We start from the raw sequence: 18,360 nt of genomic DNA on the forward strand, positions 1-18,360 counted from the left end.
AGAGAGATATTAAGGCTAATTTGCATACAGGGAAATGTGTTTTGGCATGATAGAGAGATATGTATGTGTGATTTTAGGGGTGTTTGTTGTGTGTGGTACCAATTTTAATATATGGATTTGTATATTCTAATTATTTTTGATAACTAATAAAGTAACAATTTAATATAGTCCAGTGAGTTGCCATTATTTGTTGTCTTTCCCTGTGGTGGTTGAGTTAAATCAGGTTTTTAAACTCAGTTTTTGCTTGAGAGTAAGAGATAGTCAGACAGATTGGGGTAGGGAGTTCCATAGGATTGGAGAGGCTCAGGAAAAGTCCTGGAAGCGAGCATGGAAGGAGGTGACGAGGGAGCTAGAGAGCAAGAGGTCTTGGGAGGAACAAAGAGAACGATTAGGTTGGTATTTTGAGACTAGGTTAGTTAGTTGTTAGTATTTAGAATTTAATTTGTTGGATGCAGAAGCCAGCGGAGGGATTGACAGAGAGCAGTAGCAGACACTGAACGACTGGCAAGGTGGATGAGCCTGGCAGCAGCATTCATGATGGACTGAAGGGGAGATAACTTTTTTAAAGGTAAGACAATGAAGAGGGAGTTGCAGTAGTTGAGAAATGACCAAGGAGTGAACTAGAGGCGTTGTGGTGTCATTGGTTAGGAAAAGGTGTATTTTGGAGATGTTGCAGAGGTTGAGAAGGCAAGGTTTGGACAGTGATTGGACATGGGGACAAATGGATAGTTTAGAGTCCAAGTTTACACCTAGAACCCTGGTATATGGTGACAGGCTGATAACTGGACCATCGATTTTGACAGAGAAATCAGGGGAAGTGGCACGCGGGGGAGGAAAAATGATGAGCTTGATTTTGATTAGATTGAGCTTGAGAAAGTTGTGAAACATCCAGGCTGATATGTCTGTTAGTAAATTAGTGATACGTGAGGAGGCTGAAGGAGTGAGCTGAGGGGTAGAAAGATAAATTCAGGTGTCATCAAGGTACAGATGGTATTGAAAGCAATAGGAGGTTATCCGCTGACCCAGGGAGGAGGTGTAGATCAAGAATAGGAGAAGTCCAAAAACAGAACCTTTTGAGACCCCAGCAGAGAAAGGAAGAGGATAGGAGGAAGTAGAATTGTAAGTTACGCTGTCTTGGCTGTAAAGGCTTGTGGTGGTCTGTGTTAATTGAAGCAACAGACTTCTCAAATGAGTGTCACAAACTCTCTGGTAAGCCTCACAGTGGTTGGTGGAGCACACATGGTTTTTGCTTATACCTCTTGAACCTGACAGGAAGATTACACTTTTCTTGGCATTTTCATTTGCTCACTACAAACTCACTGGTGGAAGTTACTCACTGAGGATATTGTGCATGTTTGTGTTATTATTTTAATGAGTTTATTTTTAATTTATTCCACCTGTTTTAAGTGCTGCATTTTTCAATTTAACTTCGTACTATTGACAATAGGCAAAGTTATTGTGAAGCAGCTATCTGAGGGAGCAGTTTTTAGCCTTAAGCCCCTTTCACACATGCGGACAGTATGTCCGTATTTCATCCATCCGTTTTCGGATGAAATACGGACATACATGCATCCCTATGGGATAGCGGGTGTCAGCGGATGTACATCCACTAACACCCGATGTTGTCTGGCTCCGCTCTCGTCCGATTCTGCGGACGGAAGAAAATCCTATTTTTCTATCCGTCTGCAGAGCGGATCGGATGAACACGGACAGACGGTCCGTGTTCCTCCGATCCCCCATAGGGGAGAGCGGAGATCTGACAGGGCGGTCCCTGCACAGTGTGCGGGTCCCGCCCTGTCATCTGCCTGCTCAGCTGGGGAAAATGGAGCGATCCCCGCTGAGCAGCGGATAAACACGGGGCGGATCAACACGGATCCATCCCGTGTGAAAGGGGCCTTAGTTCTTCAGCTAGCTAGCGGGGGGGCCCAGTCTTTATGGTGGTGAACATGAGTACAGTACCATTAAAGTCTGCATGCAGTAAATAATGCTGCTAGTTAGATAGCCAGTCCCTATGTGCTCAGTCTCTGCTAGCAGTACCAGGTTAATGGCAGCAGTGTCCTCTCACCAGCCCCAGCGATACAGCAACAAGGGTCTCGCAGTTAATATGGCAGCTCAGTTCTCGACCTGCCTGGAGTGACTCTGGTCCTCGGCACACGGTCGAAGGCTTATAGCTGGTTGATGTGCACACAGGAGCAGGTATGTGCGCTCCTCGCAGCAAAGAGTAAATCCCTCTATATTCAGCCTGTGAAAATACAATTCTCCCTTTTTTTTTACCCAGGTTGCATTGGTAATTGTAATCCAATTGTCTGCAATAGAAATGTTTTTTTTCCCCCAAAACTTCATTTCCTATGATTCAATGCTGCCAACCATCAAGTCTCTTGAGCTCCTTTTGCTTGTCAGCTCCTCCTGGTGGATAGAGGCAAGGTAGTGTTTACTCATTCAGCCTGAATTCCAGTGGAGATACAGAAAGCACTGTAACATAGTGTCCTTAAGCACTCTCTGTCTCTAGCCTACTACCTGGCTACAGAACAATAATCTAAAAAGTCTACTTAAAATCTGAACTACAGAACAATAATCTAAAAATGTCTACTTAAAATCTGAACTATAGGTTAAACAAATACTGTCTAAATACAAGAGCCATGTGTATTTCTTTCAGATCTGTGCAGTAATTTAAAAATAAACTACTTTTGCACTTTTCCCCTGTGCTGGAGATTTCCACAATAAAGATCAGTCAGTCATGCTCTCTTTCATTGGTAGGTTAACTGCTGTCCAATATCCCCTGGAGTTGAAAAAGGACAAAGAGTGGTATAGGTACCTGCAGTGGCTCCAGATGCATTTGGTGGTCCAAAGACATTTTGGATATTGCTGAGATGCTGAAGATGCTCAGTGTCAGCGCTGGGATCTGGACCCATGGCTTCTGCTGCATTCAGCAGTAGCACTTCTTGATGAGCCACATGATGCTGGATAGCACCCTGTCTTATTTATTGAGCAATCTTGCCTTGTGCCTTGTTTCTGGTGAATCTTGAACTGTTTTCTCCTCCCATGAACTTCCTATTTAAGCCATGCATTTGCAATTCCTGTTTGCTAGATTATTGTGCTCTTTCCAGCTGATATCTTACTCCTTTGTGTACCTGCAGCAGTCCTTATTTCCACTACCACTTGTTGCTGACCTTTAGCTTGTTCCTCAATTACACTTCAACTGGATCCCAACCTACAACCACTTGTTACCGAATTTTGGTTTATTTACTGACTATGCTTCTACTTGATCCCTACCTACCCTCCTTATATCTGCTACTGGACCCCAGCTTGCTCACCTCCTGGGGCGAACCTGAGGACAGCGACCTGGTACTAACACAAAGCAAAACCCATCTCCACCAATCAGGAGCTCTTGTGGATGCTGGTTAGTTCTTAGACTCCGCACCTCAGATGAGCCTGTCTCATCCACCATGGTGACCTGCTTGTGTACTTATCCAGCTAGTGATTATGAGCCTCTATACTGACCCCTAATTGCAAAACTCAGACTGAATAATTTAAATCATTAAACATTTTTAACTTTATGATGATTTTATAAAGTTGGTTAATTACCATGCTAAGAAAAGAACAGAATAGCCTTTGTTGTGAATTGGTATGGGCTACAGATTTAGTCCAAACCTATGTTCAGACTGAAACATGCTTGTGTAGCTGTACGGTGAATGGCCAAACTAAATGGGTTTTTGGTCAATCCAAACCTCTGCCTGCAGCAGAAAATGTAACATTTAGCAGTGGGATTAATATTGCTGCTAATTTTAAAACTTCATACTCAGGACCCCTAGTTGTTAGAGATCTGATGTCCTAAAACCAGTAGTGTATCCCTGCCCAGCCCATTCAACCATCAGTTGGGTATTCCTGGTTGACAGCTGAACATAAACAAAGGGTGGGATTCAGTAAAAAAAAAAAAAAAAAAATTCACACCAGACCTTTCAGATCTGGTATCGATTATAATGGGGAACCCACAAAAAACAGTGTGCAGTGTAAACCCTTATTTGTTCACATGGGGGCGATATACAGTGGGCTAGTTGTGGGGAATAGGCTTTTATTCTCATCAACATGGGGATAAGGTGCTTTGCCAGATGTAATCAATGTCCAAACAGGTCAATGTGTCTGAACTATGTAAGTAGTAGTCTGTATGTGGACAGACAAGAGGTCCAGTAAGGTAAATTAAATAACTAGTTAAGCAGAGAAGCTGAAATTGAAGCTGAATCCACCAGTTTTGGAGTCTGCCATGAACTGGTGTAAATAGCATGTTCCCAGCTACAAAAAGTGTCAATTCAGTTCTTCTTGCTATGAAAGAGCCAGTAGCTGTTCAGAAGCAAGAGATGAATGTTACAACTTTATGCAAAAGGTGTGGCCAACTGATGCAAAGGTTTTTCTAGGTGCCTTTGAAAAAATTGCTGTGGGAAAAGCATGGCCCGAAGAAAGCTGGTGAGAATTGCTACTGCCCTTTTCAGTTGTAAACTTTCAGACTGCCTACTGTTTGATGGGCTGGGGTTGCAATGACTATGGCAAGTTTAAAGGGAACATTCAGGTGATGGAGAAGATCCACTGTGGTTGGGAAAGCTGACAAGCCTCAGTTGAGAAAAAGCTATTTCTAGTAGCAAGGCATGTACCTTCCTTTAGAGGAGATGTGGCTCCTCCAAGAAAGATCTAAAGCTGCTTTAGGAAGATGTCAAATGGGAAGCCCTGACAGCAAGTGCATTGCTTTAAATGCAGTAAATAGGGGCATGCAGTCTCCAAATGTCCCCATACCCTGAATACAGCACGAGACTACCTGGTCAGCCAAAGGTTTGTGTTTGCCAATGCCTGCCAGATAAACTGTCTCCCCAAGCATCCTTGGAGGCCAATAAATAGAGGGGATAATGTAAATTAAACAGTGCATGTTTAGGTATCACTTTAAGCAGCACCTCCAAAGGTTACCATCTACTGCTTACCTCGGTACCCTTTTTCTACTGCCTATCTGTATGCTCCCCTTTTACCATTAACCTCTGAGCCCCCTGTCCACAGCTCACATCTACTCCCACATCTACAGTTCACTTATGTTGCCCCCACCCATAACTCACCTCTGCACTCCCTGTACATAGCCAACCTCTGTGCCTTACATCCACAGTTTGCCTTCACCCCCCCCTTCACAGCTCATCTCTGCTTTTACTTGCACATCTTACTTCTACACCCCCTGTCCACAGCTCCCCCCCCCATATCTCACCTCTGCACCACCATCCAAGCTTAGGGCAGCAACAATTGGTCCTCTCTCACCAGGCAACTTCAGTGTGCAAGTAAATGCACTCAAGGCACCAATTGAGAGATGAAAGGTATGTGCCCCCGATGCCTGGCACTAGCGACACCCCTAGCAACTGCAAAGCTTAACCTCAGTCTTAAAGTAAGCCCTTAGCACCTAGGTCTTAGATGTCACTGACTTTATTGGCCTTTTTCAAAAGGTTAACAGTAATATGCAGCAACCCATAGCAACAAATTAGAAATTATATTTTTATGAGTCTACTTGCACTAAGTTGATGGGTTACTATAGATCACTGCACTTACACATCATCACTGTACCCTTTAAGCCCCTTTTTGAGTTTTAAAGATTACAATGTGGGCTGGATGCTTATTTCCATGACAGGTTTAAAAAACAAATTATGGATTAAATAAACCAGTTTTGCTATCCTTCCTCCAAGCTACAGCAATATCACCTTTTAAGCTATATGTCCAGTTCCTTGAAATTTATCTGAACAAACTCTCTGTAATTAAAATGTTTCTCTTATCATAAGTGTACCTTTTCCAGTCAACAGTAACCAAAACAAATTGCATTCTGCTTGTGTTAAGTAATTTGGATGCAGTAAAAAAAAAGAAAAATATACTATACTGTATAGTACTGTATAAGACATAACCCCACTCTTTTTAAATAGAACATTGTGCTCATTATTTCAGAACTGCTATGAATCTCTATTAGCTTTTGTTTCCCTCTCATTTGACACAGTAACCAGGATTAATTTACATCTCAAGAAGAGCAGATGCAACTTGTCCATAAAGTGTAAAATCTTTACAGGATGGAGAACTGTTAACAGGTGTACATGAAATTAATCAAAATTCTTTCTTTTTTTTTGCCAATGTTGACACTTTCATGAGCAATGAGCATTTGCTACATGGCAGTGGGGAGTCACTCCTGCTTCATGTTCCTGAGGTGGGAGGATAAATGATTGAGGACTGATGCCAGATGGCCTGTGTAAAGAACAGTGGGGGCTATGGCAGAGGCTACCAGAAATTGCTCTCCTTTGATACATAGACAGGGTGGAATGAAATCAGTGTTGTCTCACAGGCACTTCTGTTTTAACTGAACATTACTACCTTAACCACTTCAATACTGGGCACTTTCTCCCCTTCCTGCCCAAGCCAATTTTCAGCTTTCAGCGCTGTCGCTGTTTAAATGACAATTGCGCGGTCATGCTACACTGTACCCAAACAAAATTTTTATAATTTTCTTCCCACAAATAGAGCTTTCTTTTAGTGGTATTTGATCACCTCTGTGGTTTATATTTTTTGCTAAACAAATAAAAAAAATGTAATACTTTGAAAAAAAAAGTTTTTCTTAGTTTCTGTTATAAAATTTTGTAAATAAGTATGTTTTCTCCTTTACTGATGAACTGATGAGGCTGCACTACCGGGCACTGCTAAGGTGTCACTGATGAGCACGGATGAGGTGGCACTGATGAAGTGGCACTCTTGGGCACTGATATGCGACACTGATGGGCACTGATAGGCGGCACTGATGGGCACTAATAGGTGACACTGATATGCAGCACTGATGGACAATCATAGGCAGCACAGATGGGCACTCATAGGTGGCACAGATGGGCATTCATAGGCGGCACAGATGGGCACTGAAAGGCTGCACTGATGGGTACTTATGTTGTGGCACTGATGGGCACTGATAGGTGGCACTGATGGGCACTAGGGATGAGCTTCAAGTTCGAGTCGAACTCATGTTCGACTCAAACATCGGCTGGTCGCCAGTTCGCTGAACAGCGAACAATTTGGGGTGTTCGCGGCAAATTAGAAAGCCGTGGAACACCCTTTAAAAGTCTATGGGAGAAATCAAAAGTGCTAATTTTAAAGGCTTATATGCATGGTATTGTCATAAAAAGTGTTTGGGGACCCGGGTCCTGCCCCAGGGGACATGTATCAATGCAAAAAAAGTTCTAAAAACTACCGTTTTTTCGGGAGCAGTGATTTTATTAATGCTTAAAGTCAAACAATAAAAGTGTAATATTCCTTTAAATTTCGTACCTGGGGGGTGTCTATAGTATGCCTGTAAAGGGGCGCATGTTTCCCGTGTTTAGAACAGCCTAACAGCAAAATGAAATTTCAAAGGAAAAAAAGTCATTAAAAACTACTTGCGGCTATTAATGAATTGCCGGTCCGACAATACACATAAAAGTTCATTGATAAAAACGGCATGGGATTTCCCCACAGGGGAACCCTGAACCAAAATTAAATAAAAACCTGTCGTGGGGGTCCCCCTAAATTCCATACCAGCCCTTCAGGTCTGGTATGGATATTAAGGGGAACCCCCTGCCAAAATTTAAAAAAAAAATGACGTAGGGGTCCCCCTCAAAGTTGATACCAGACCCTTATCCGAGTACGCAACCTGGCAGGCCGCAGGAAAAGAGGGGGGGACGAGAGAGCGCCCCCCCTCCTGAACTGTACCAGGCCACATGCCCTCAACATTGGGTGGGTGCTTTGGGGTAGCCCACCAAAGCACCTTGTCCCCATGTTGATGAGGACAAGGGCCTCATCCCCACAACCCTTGGCCGGTGGTTGTGGGGGTCTGTGGGCGGGGGGCTTATCTGAATCTGGAAGCCCCCTTTAACAAGAAGACCCCCAGATCCTGCCCCCCCATGTGAAATGGTAAGGGGGTACAAAAGTATCCCTACCATTTCACAAAAAAACTGTCAAAAATGTTAAAAATGATAAGAGACAGTTTTTGACAATTCCTTTATTTAAAGTCTTCTTTTTTCCATCTTCTTTCTTCTTTCTCCTGTCTTCCTTCGGTTTTTTCCTCCATCTTCTTCTTCCTCCGATCCTCTGCTTCTTTCTCCGGTGTTCTCGTCCGGCATCTCCCTCCACGGCATCTTCTTCTCTTCATCTTCTTCTCTTCATCTTCTTCTCTTCATCTTCTTTTCGGGCCACTCCGCATCCATAATTGGATGGGAGGCTCCCGCTGTGTGACGCTTCTCTCTTCATCTTTTTCTCTTCATCTTTTTCTCTTCATCTTCTTCTCTTCATCTTCTTGTCTTCATCTTCTTTTCGGGCTGCTCCGCATCCATGATAGCATGGAGGGAGGCTCCCGCTGTGTGACGCTTCTCGTCTTCTGACTGTTCTTAAATAGTGGAGGGCGGGGCCACCCGGTGACCCCACCCCCTCTGACGTACAGGGACTTGACGGGGACTTCCTTGTGGCATTCCCCATGATGGCAGAGGGGCAGGTGAACCCCCAAAATCCATGCCAGGCCCTTCAGGTCTGGTATGGATTTTAAGGGGAACCCCGCGCCAAATTAAAGAAATGGCGTGGGGGTACCCCTCAAAATCCATACCAGACCCTTATCTGAGCAAGCAGCCATGGCAGGCCAGGAAAGGGGGGACGAGCGAGCACCCCCCTCCTGAACCATACCAGGCCGCCCCCCCAAAGCAAATGGACAAACACGCAGCACTCAATGGGGGCCAGTAATAAGAGATTGTTATAAGGAGTGTAAACAATCAAGTTAATTTATTGGACACATATAAAAGTGAAAAGTCTGACATTGTAGACAACATTGAAATTAAAATCGACCTTGGTTAAAAGTCAATGTACACAATCAAAATCAAGAATGAAGTACTCTGAAATGGTAGTGAATGCGATCCACCATGACTCCAGTAAGCAAGGGGTTAATGTCAGCAAGTAGTTGTGTGTGCCTCAAACTTCAACAGCAGACTCTGTGGCTATGATGCAAGTTTTTTAAATAAAGGAATTGTCAAAAACTGTCTCCTGTCATTTTTACTTTTTTGACACTTTTTTGGTGAATGGGTAGGGGTACAATGGAGTACCTCATACCCATTCACATTTTGCCATGGAGTTCCCCTTAATATTCATACCAGACCCGAAGAGCCTAGTGTGGACTGGGGGGAACCCACGCCGATTTTTTCATTCATTTTTATCATATTGCCGGGATCCGTCAAAACATTACAGCCACAAGCTATTTTAAATGCCATTTTTTCCTTAAGCCCGGGTTCACACCATAATACGCTGCGCACCGCACAGGAGCGCTGTGCGTCCCTGTTCACCGTTTCAGAGACGAATCAGGGCCGATTCTATGCCTGAATTCGACCCTGAAACGCAGCCAAAGACGCACAGCGTTTTTGTGCAGTGCGCACCGCAGCCGCCCCGGAGATATGTGAACCGGCTCCATAGGGAGCCAGCCACATTCTCCTGCTATGCGAATTAGAGGTGCGGAAACGCACCTCTAATTCGCATAGGTGTGAACCCGGGCTTAGAAATGTAATTTTACTGCGACATAGTAAAACACATAAGAATGATGCAACACTTTACAGGCAGACTAAGGGGACCCCCAGGCACGATATTTAAAGGAATATTTCATTCTTATTGTTTCACTTTAAGCCTTATTAAAATCACTGCTCCTGAAAAACGTCAGTTTTAAAAACTTTTTTTGCATTGATACATGTCCCTGGGGCAGTACCCAAGTCCCCAAACACTTTTTATGGCAATAACTTGCATATAAGCCTTTAAAATGAACACTTTTGATTTTTCACTTTCATATCCCATAGACTTTAACGGTGTTCGCACAAATTTTTTGTCTGTTCGCATGTTCTAGTGCGAACCGAACCGAGGGGTGTTTGGCTCATCCCTACCACTGGCACATGGTCTTTCCTTCTGCTCCTAAACCCAGTAAGAATGTGACTGTAACAACGGTGTTGTTCCCAGGCTTTTGGGCTGAGAGATTTAGAAGTTTGCAATGATCTCCACTCCTGGGAGGAATTCTTAAAGCTGCTAGCTGCTATTGATGTTCTACATTGGGCCTAAAGGAAGCAAATTGCAGTTGTCCCCCACAATGTAAGTTGTGGGTGGTGAGTGACAAAGTGACAAATGGCTGAGTAGAAGTCAACATAGGAACCTTTCTGTGCTATCCTGCATTGAAATATAATTAAAATACCACTTGAACCTCACTTATCAAGGACCCAGATTCTAGGTTTGTACAGTATGTCTAACCAGCACAGCCCTGTGAGAGAGGGACTCAGAGTGTTTAGAAAAATCTGCAAAAGATCAGAGACTGTGTTTTATGTAGAAACCTTCAAGTACATTGTGTTCCCTTCACCCTCCTTTCTGCTGTCCTTGCACTAGTGCAATAAACAAACAACAAAAACCACTTGAAGACCAAGATTTTTCTGGCACTTTTTGCTTGCAAGTTATATGCAAGCAGTCAGCAGGCTGCCCAAAAGTTAGGAAGGAGTTATGGTTGCCAACTCCCAGGTATTCATGGTTCTGACCCTTGGTAGTAGGCCCATAAATACAAGGGGAGGACATTTTTTGGGTTTCGCTAACAGTACAACGTCCAGCTCTTTTCACAGCCATTGATGGTGTTTGGTGGTTTACAAAGTACTGAGAAAAATTAGTGGGCGTGGCGCTGCTCTGTATTGAATGTATTCTTTTTGAATGCAAATGCTATGTGCAATCTTCCCACTGTGGTATATTTTGGAATTGTGTGACCCCTGGAAACCAGTTCCTTCTGATAAAGTGACAAGTGCAATATTAATCACCTCTCCTCAGGGTGAATAATCAGATATGAACCATCTAACATAATAAAGTGCGTGTATGAAACAATACCTTTCAATAAAGTGACAAGTGCAAATGTTCAACAATCATCAAAATGGGTAAACATGTGTAACCGTGTATCATAAAGTAAGAATAAAAATGAATCATAAATAAAATAAATGACAGTTGGTGAAAAAAATCCTAATGTGCGATCAAGTCCTAAAATTAATAAACAGTCCAGATGTTGAAAAATGAATAAAGTTAATTTTTCAGAAGCAAAGTGACTTGTGCCTTATTTTCCTCCATGCTTGTAAAAAGTCAAAGTGCAGGTGCTCCACTCAGTGCTCCCCTATGTTATCCACTTGCCGACCAGCTGCCGTCATTATATTGAGGCAGGTCGGCACGTTCCCGCGAATCGCCGTAGGTGTACGTCTGCCCTTTAAACAGCTCTAGCATGCATGCGCATGCCATGCCGGAGGCACATGGGTGACACGATGTGTGTGGCCGGCGGCCACGATGTCCGCCGGCCACGCGCGATCACAGGCACGAGAGCCAGAGTGGGGATGTTTGCGTGTAAACACACAAATCACCATTCTGTCAGGAGAGGAGAGACAGATTGTCTGTTCCTACTAAGTAGGAACAATGATATGTCTTCTCCTCAAGTAAGTCACATCCCCCCACAGTTAGAAACACCTAGCAGGGAACACATTTAACCCCTTGATCACCCCCTAGTGTTAACCCATTCCCTGCCAGTGACATTTACACAGTAACCAGTGCATTTTTATAGCACTGATTGCTGTACAAATGTCAATGGTCCAAAAAATGTGTCAAAAGTGTCCGATCTGTCCGCCGCAATGGCGCAGTCCCACTAAAAATCGCAGATCACCACCATTACTAGTAAAAAAAAAAATAATAATGCCATACATCTATTCCCTATTTTGTAGACACTATAACTTTTGTGCAAACCAATCAATATATGCTTATTGCGATTTTTTTCCCAAAAATATGTAGATGAATATATATCAGCCTAAACTGAGGAAGAAATTTGTTTTTTTATATTTTTGGGGGGAATATTTATTGTAGCAAAAAGTAAAAAATCGTTTTTTTTTCAAAATTGGCGCTTTTTTTTGTATATAGCACAAATAATAAAAAACGCAGAGGTGATCAAATACCACCAAAAGAAAGCTCTATTTGTGGGAAAAAAAGGACGTCCATTTTGTTTGGGTACATCTTTGCACAACCGAGCAATTGTTATTTAAAGCGATGCAGTGCCGTATCATAAAAAAAGGCCTGGTCATTAAGGGGGAAATTCTTCCGGTCCTTAAGTGGTTAATGCACTCACCAGAGGGCTCTCCCCTCTAATGGATGGTTGGCCTTAACATATAATAAATATAAACACAATTTAAGCACAAAGTGCAATGATCTAATACTGAATAGTGATAAAATAAAGTAAAGTGCCAAGTGCTTCCAACGACAATTCAAGCATCCAGGTTGAAAGGAAACTCAAAGACCACACTCCCCTCTTATGACCCCACTCACCAGAGCTTATGGACCTTTAGCTTTGCAGTCCAGGGGTCAAAAATGCTTTGTAAAGTTATGGTACATAAATCCAAAGTCCGACAGGCTTCCACAAAAATTTTTCATGTGGACCAAGGAAGATGGTGCAGATTTAAAAAAAGAGAAAAAGGTAAATAGTGAAGTACTGCCGGCACTGAATTACTGCCTTTTACAAAAACGCCACTCACAAGACGGCTTGAAAAAACAGGCATCCGTGTGTTCCAGGTTCGCATCTGCAGCGTGCATTCCACGGATACCGGAAGTTGTGTCACTGGTACACAAAACCGGAAATCGTTTGTGGAAGCCTCTCGGACTTTGGATTTATGTACCATAACTTTACAAAACATTTTTGAAACCTGGACTGCAAAGCTGAGGGTCCATAAGCTCTGGTGAGTGGGATCATAAGAGGGGAGTGTGGTCTCTGAGTTTCCTTTCAACCTGGATGCTTGAATTGTCGTTGGAAGCACTTGGCACTTTACTTTATTGTATCACTATTCAGTATTAGATCATTGCACTTTGTGCTTAACCACTTGCCTACTGGGCACTTAAATTAATTTTTTGTCCTTTTTTTTCATACAAATAGATCTTTCTTTTGGTGGTATTTGATCACCTCTGGGTTTTTTATTTTTTGTGCTATAAATGAAAAAAGACCAAAATTTTTGAAAAAAAACTAATTTTTCTTAGTTTCTGTGATCATTTCTTGCGACCCGAACAAGCCAGGAAAGTACAAATACCCCCCAAATTACCCCTTTTTTGAAAGTAGACATTCCAAGGTATTTAGTAAGATGCATGGTGAGGTTTTTGATGTTGTCATTTTTTCCCACAATTTTTTGCAAAATTAAGATTTTTTTTTTTATTTCCACAAAATTGTCATTGTAATAGGTTATTTCTCTCACATGGCATGTGTATACCACAAATAACACCCAAAAATACATTCTGCTACTCCTCCTAAGTATAGCGATACCACATGTGTGGGACTTTTTCACAGCCTAGCCACAAAGAGAGGCCCAACATGCAGGGAGCACCATCAGGTGTTCTAGGAACATTAATGACACATCTAACTTGTTTACTACCTATTACACTTTTGAAGGCCCTGGAGCACCAGGACAATGGAAATGCCCACAAAGTGACCCCATTTTGGAAAGCTAACACCCCAATGTATAATCTATGAGGCATAATGAGTCTTTTGAATGGCTCATTTTTTTCCAGAAGTTTTTGAAAAATGTGGGAAAAAAATGAAAATGCATTTTTTTTACACAACAAAGCTTTACATAGCAAAAATGACACCCCAAAATACATTCTGCTACTCCTCCTTAGTATGGCGATACCACATGTGTATGACTTTTACACAGCCTGGCCACATACAGAGGCCCAATATTGAAATAGCACCTTCAAGGGTTTTAGGAGCATAAATTACACATCTCATTTCTCAACCACCTATTACACTTTTGAAGGCCCTGGAGCACCAGGACAATGGAAACACCCACAAAATTACCCCATTACAGGCAGCAGGCAGGGGTACTGTCCATATACAGTCCAGGGTCAGTGCAGGCAGAGATTGTCAGCAGTGTCAAAATATTGGTCCTGGTAGTAGGCAGGAACATGGTCCATGCGGTGTGGTCAGTTCATGAGACAGGCAGAGGCATGATGGCATAGGTCCTACAGGCAGCAGGCAGAAGTAGGGCCTCGTTCAGGAAAGAATGGGGATAGGGGTAGAGGCTTCTCCCACCAAAATCTCTTTGAAGCCTCCAAGACTCCAGACCCTAATCTAGGAATGAAAAAACAAAAAAAAAATTGTTTTCTTCATCCAGAAAAACAATTCTGGAGCCCCTCACATATGTGAGACCCCTGTGTTATGAATCCCACTAATCCAGTGGCAGGGTACAAGATCAGTCCAAGAGGCAGGCAAAAAGCATTGTCAAACAGTCCAGGGTCAGTTCCAGATCAGGCAGAGGTATGTAAAGAATCAGTAGGCAGAAGCGTGGTTGAATAACAAGCCAGGGTCAGTTCCAGATCAGGCAGGGGTATGAACAGAATTGGTAGGCAGAAGCGTAGTCGAATAACAAGCCAGGGTCAGTTACAGAGCAAGTAGAGGCATAAGGGGTGTGAAGGTAAATGGCAGGAAGTGAGGGTTATGTTTACCATACTTCACTAATAATTTAGTGAAGTATGTTTACGGCGGAAACAGTCAACTATGGTTGGGGCCTGGTTGGGCCTGGTTGGGAAGGACATTGGGGACAATGATAAGTGGTGTCTCTTCTAACTCCTCCTCTGGTGCACACCTGCCATTTTTTCTGACGTTTTTGGCCTGTTGGTCTGGGAGGGATTTTATCGGGAAAGTGGCGTTCGGAGAGTCTGCTAATCACATTGGATCCAATGTTTTCTGGTGGGCCATTTGGGAATATAAGGGCAGTGATGATTTCCTCCTGGTAGCCAGGGAAGGATTTGGGGCTTTCAGTGGAGTTGCGATAGATAACTTAGCTGTTGTACATGGCCAAATTAAACAAATAAATTGAAACTTTTTTATACCACTGGTATGTTCGTCTTGTGGCAAAGTAGGGTTTGAGCATTTGGTCTTTGAAGTCGACACCCCCCATGAACATATTGTATTCGTGGATACATGTTGGTTTTTGGATTGGGCCATTCCTCCTGGTGATCTCAACAAATGTATTATTGTGAATCAAAGAAATCACGTAGACATCCCTTCTTTCCCTCCACTTCACAGCCAGAATTTATTCATTCTGTAAACTCGCCGTCTCCCCTCTTCTTAGCTTCTTGTTGACGAGGCTTTGAGGAAAGCCCTTCCAGTTCGTCCTTACGGTGCCACATTCTGGAGTGTTCGGAACAGGGGCAAACTCATATAAAAGCTATCTACGTACAAATGGTAGCCTTTCTCCAGGAGTGGGTTTATGAGTTCCCAAACGACTTTCCCGCTTGATTCCATGTAGTCTGGGCAATTAGGGGAATGCAGCTGGGTGTCCTTCCCTTCATATACCATGAAGGCATATGTATACCCTGTGGCTCGGTCGCACAATTTATACAGCTTCACCCCATAGCGGTCCCTTTTTGGTGGAAATAAATTGTTTTATGCCCAGCCTGACAGAAAATTTGATAAGGGACTCAAGCACACATATGTGTCGGTCTGGGGTAAGCAACTGGGGGTAGATTTCAGAAAAATAATTTAGTAGTGGTCAAATTTTATAAAGCTTGTTAGAATTTGGGTCATTTCAGGGAGGGCACTGGGTATTATTATTATAGTGTAGGAATCTAATAATGATGAGATATCTGGTTCTGGGCATTACTGAGGAAAAGATGGGCATGTGGTGGATGGGGAGGGCTAACCAATATGAACCTATTTCATTTTTTGGGGATAATCCCATACAGAATGTAAGGCCTCAAAAAAATTGAAACTCCTCCACTGTTAAGGCTCTCCACTTGTAGGGACGGGAATAATAGGACGTTGGGTTACTTGCTATGAATTGTGCATACAGGTTGCACTGGGCCACAATTGATGCTAGCATGTCCTCAGTAAAAATTAAATGGAAAAAACAGAAGGCACTGATGACAAATGGCACTGATTATGTGACACTGATGACAGATGGCACTAATATGTGGCACTGATGACACGTGACACTGATGTGGCACTAGTGACAGATGGCACTGATACGTGGCACTGATGACACGTGACACTGATGGCAGATGGCACTGATAGGTGGCACTGATGACATGTGACACTGATTGCAGATGGCACTGATACGTGGCACTAATGACAAATGGCACTGATACGTGGCACTGATGACACGTGACACTGATGACAGATGGCACTGATATGTGGCACTGATGACATGTGACACTGATGGCAGATGGCACTGATACATGGCACTGATGACACATGCCACTAATGGCAGATGGCACGTGACACTGACAGGTGGCACTGATGACAGATAGCACTGACAGATGGCACTGATGACAGATGGCACTGACAGATGGCGATGACATATGGCACTGACAGATGGCACTGATGACAGATGGCACTGACAGGTGGCACTGATGACAGATGGCACTGACACGGCCAACACAGAACTTCCCCGATGAGCACCCACGGTGGTGCGCTTGGAAGCAGTAAACAGGGGGACGTCCAAGGACGCCCTCCCGGCAATTGAGCGTCGCGCTGTAGCCTTCTTTTGTCTATAGCGTGGGCACCTAGTGGTTAAATTGTGTTTATATTTATTATTTGTTAGCACTTATATTCCACTAGCGATGTTGAAAATCTGTATATTTATCCTTTAAGGTTTTTAGCACCTTTGTAATAGCTGCTGTGGTCTTCATATATTTTACATATTTTGTTTTATTATTATTTCAGGATTTTTGTTTATTATTCCATTAGCGCGAGTTTTAGTTTGTATTGTGCGTAGTGCAATACCATTTATACTCCTATGGTAAACGTGTAAATATGCACTTACATTTCATTTAAAATTGGTAAGCAGTAAAAAACGGGAAGTTCGTATTCCCATGCATTCCACAGACTAAACAGGAAGTGACACAATGACGCTGTGGTTACGACCTACGCATTTCATTAGAATGACATCTTCGGGAGCAGTGCCATCTTGCTACACTTCCTGGAATATATACTGTGTCGTAGCCTAGCAACCCAATGCAATGTGATTAGCGGCCATTTTGTTGTAGACCAAGTCTGTTCATGCTGTTGTTAGATATTATTATACAGACTATCCTGAGTTACGCAGATACGTTCGGCAACTTTCCAAATGAAATCAGAATGAATCACAGGCTTGTCACTCTTTTTTTTTTAGCAGAATGTAGGCATTCCACAAGCATTGCTCAAGAAGATGCCCGAAGATCTTCTTATAGTACTTTTTTTGCTGTTTCCTCATTGCTGGGTAGAATGTCATTACTTGGTCTTGTAGTCTATCACTACTTGTGGCTGCATGATTTATTTCCAACCTTTTGTGCGTAGCATAACAGTGGAGGTATTATGAACTGTACTCATTAGGCACACATCTTTCTTGTCACGCCATCGCAGTGCCATAATTTTGCCTTTCTTCCAGGCAACCGTTTCTCCAGTCTTCAGCTTCTTATTGCCAAACATTGGTGGCATGTTGCGCTGGCTAGCAGTTTCATAGGCCTCTGTTTTGTTTTGCAGAAGAAACTCATAAATTTCATGAGACTTATAAAAGTTGTCGCTGTTACGCAATAGCCCTGATTTAGCAATGGCTCAACGAGTGAAAGAACAGAAATGTTGCCATTCCAAAGTTGCTGTATTTTGGATTGAATTTTGTTGACTGAATTCCAAATGTAGCCAGTTGACGATTTGCATAGTATGTAGGATTTTATGCCAAATCGTGCTTTCTTTGATGCAATGTATTGTACCCAGCTGAGCCTTCCCTTGTAGGCCGTTAGACTTTCATCTATGCTGATATCTCTTTCAGGCACATAGCTCTGTTGGAAATTCTTTAGAATCATTTGAGATACTTCCCAAATTTTCTTGAGTTTTGGTGCAGGATGAATAGTTTAATCAAATTCTTTGTTGTTTTCGAAGTGTAAATATTTAATGATCAGGGAAAATCTGTACTCTGACATGACCGTGCCAAAGAATGGAGTGGCGAGTAATTTATTAGTTGTTCAATACAGCTTCTGCAGGAGTTTCTCCACCACTTCTTGAAGTATTATTAGGCCCAGAAATTTCCAAATGTCATCTTTGATCACTGGTTCCCGCTTTCTGCTTCTTGGAAACTTCCGATGCGGAGTAGCTAATTGTTGCTAGTTTGTCTCAGTAACTATTTTTTCAATAACCTGATTGGTCAGAAATAATTGTAAGTATGCCAAGGGGTTGTCGTGTTTAACGTCTACTTTCATACCAGATGCTCCAGTAAATGGGAATCTTGGGGGCGCTGCCTGATCCGTACCACAGTCAATTGAGCACCAAGTTCGCACATCACTGAGCTCAGT

The sequence above is a fragment of the Aquarana catesbeiana genome, linkage group LG04, assembly GCF_042186555.1.
Source record: "Aquarana catesbeiana isolate 2022-GZ linkage group LG04, ASM4218655v1, whole genome shotgun sequence".
NCBI classification, from domain to species: Eukaryota; Metazoa; Chordata; class Amphibia; order Anura; family Ranidae; genus Aquarana; species Aquarana catesbeiana.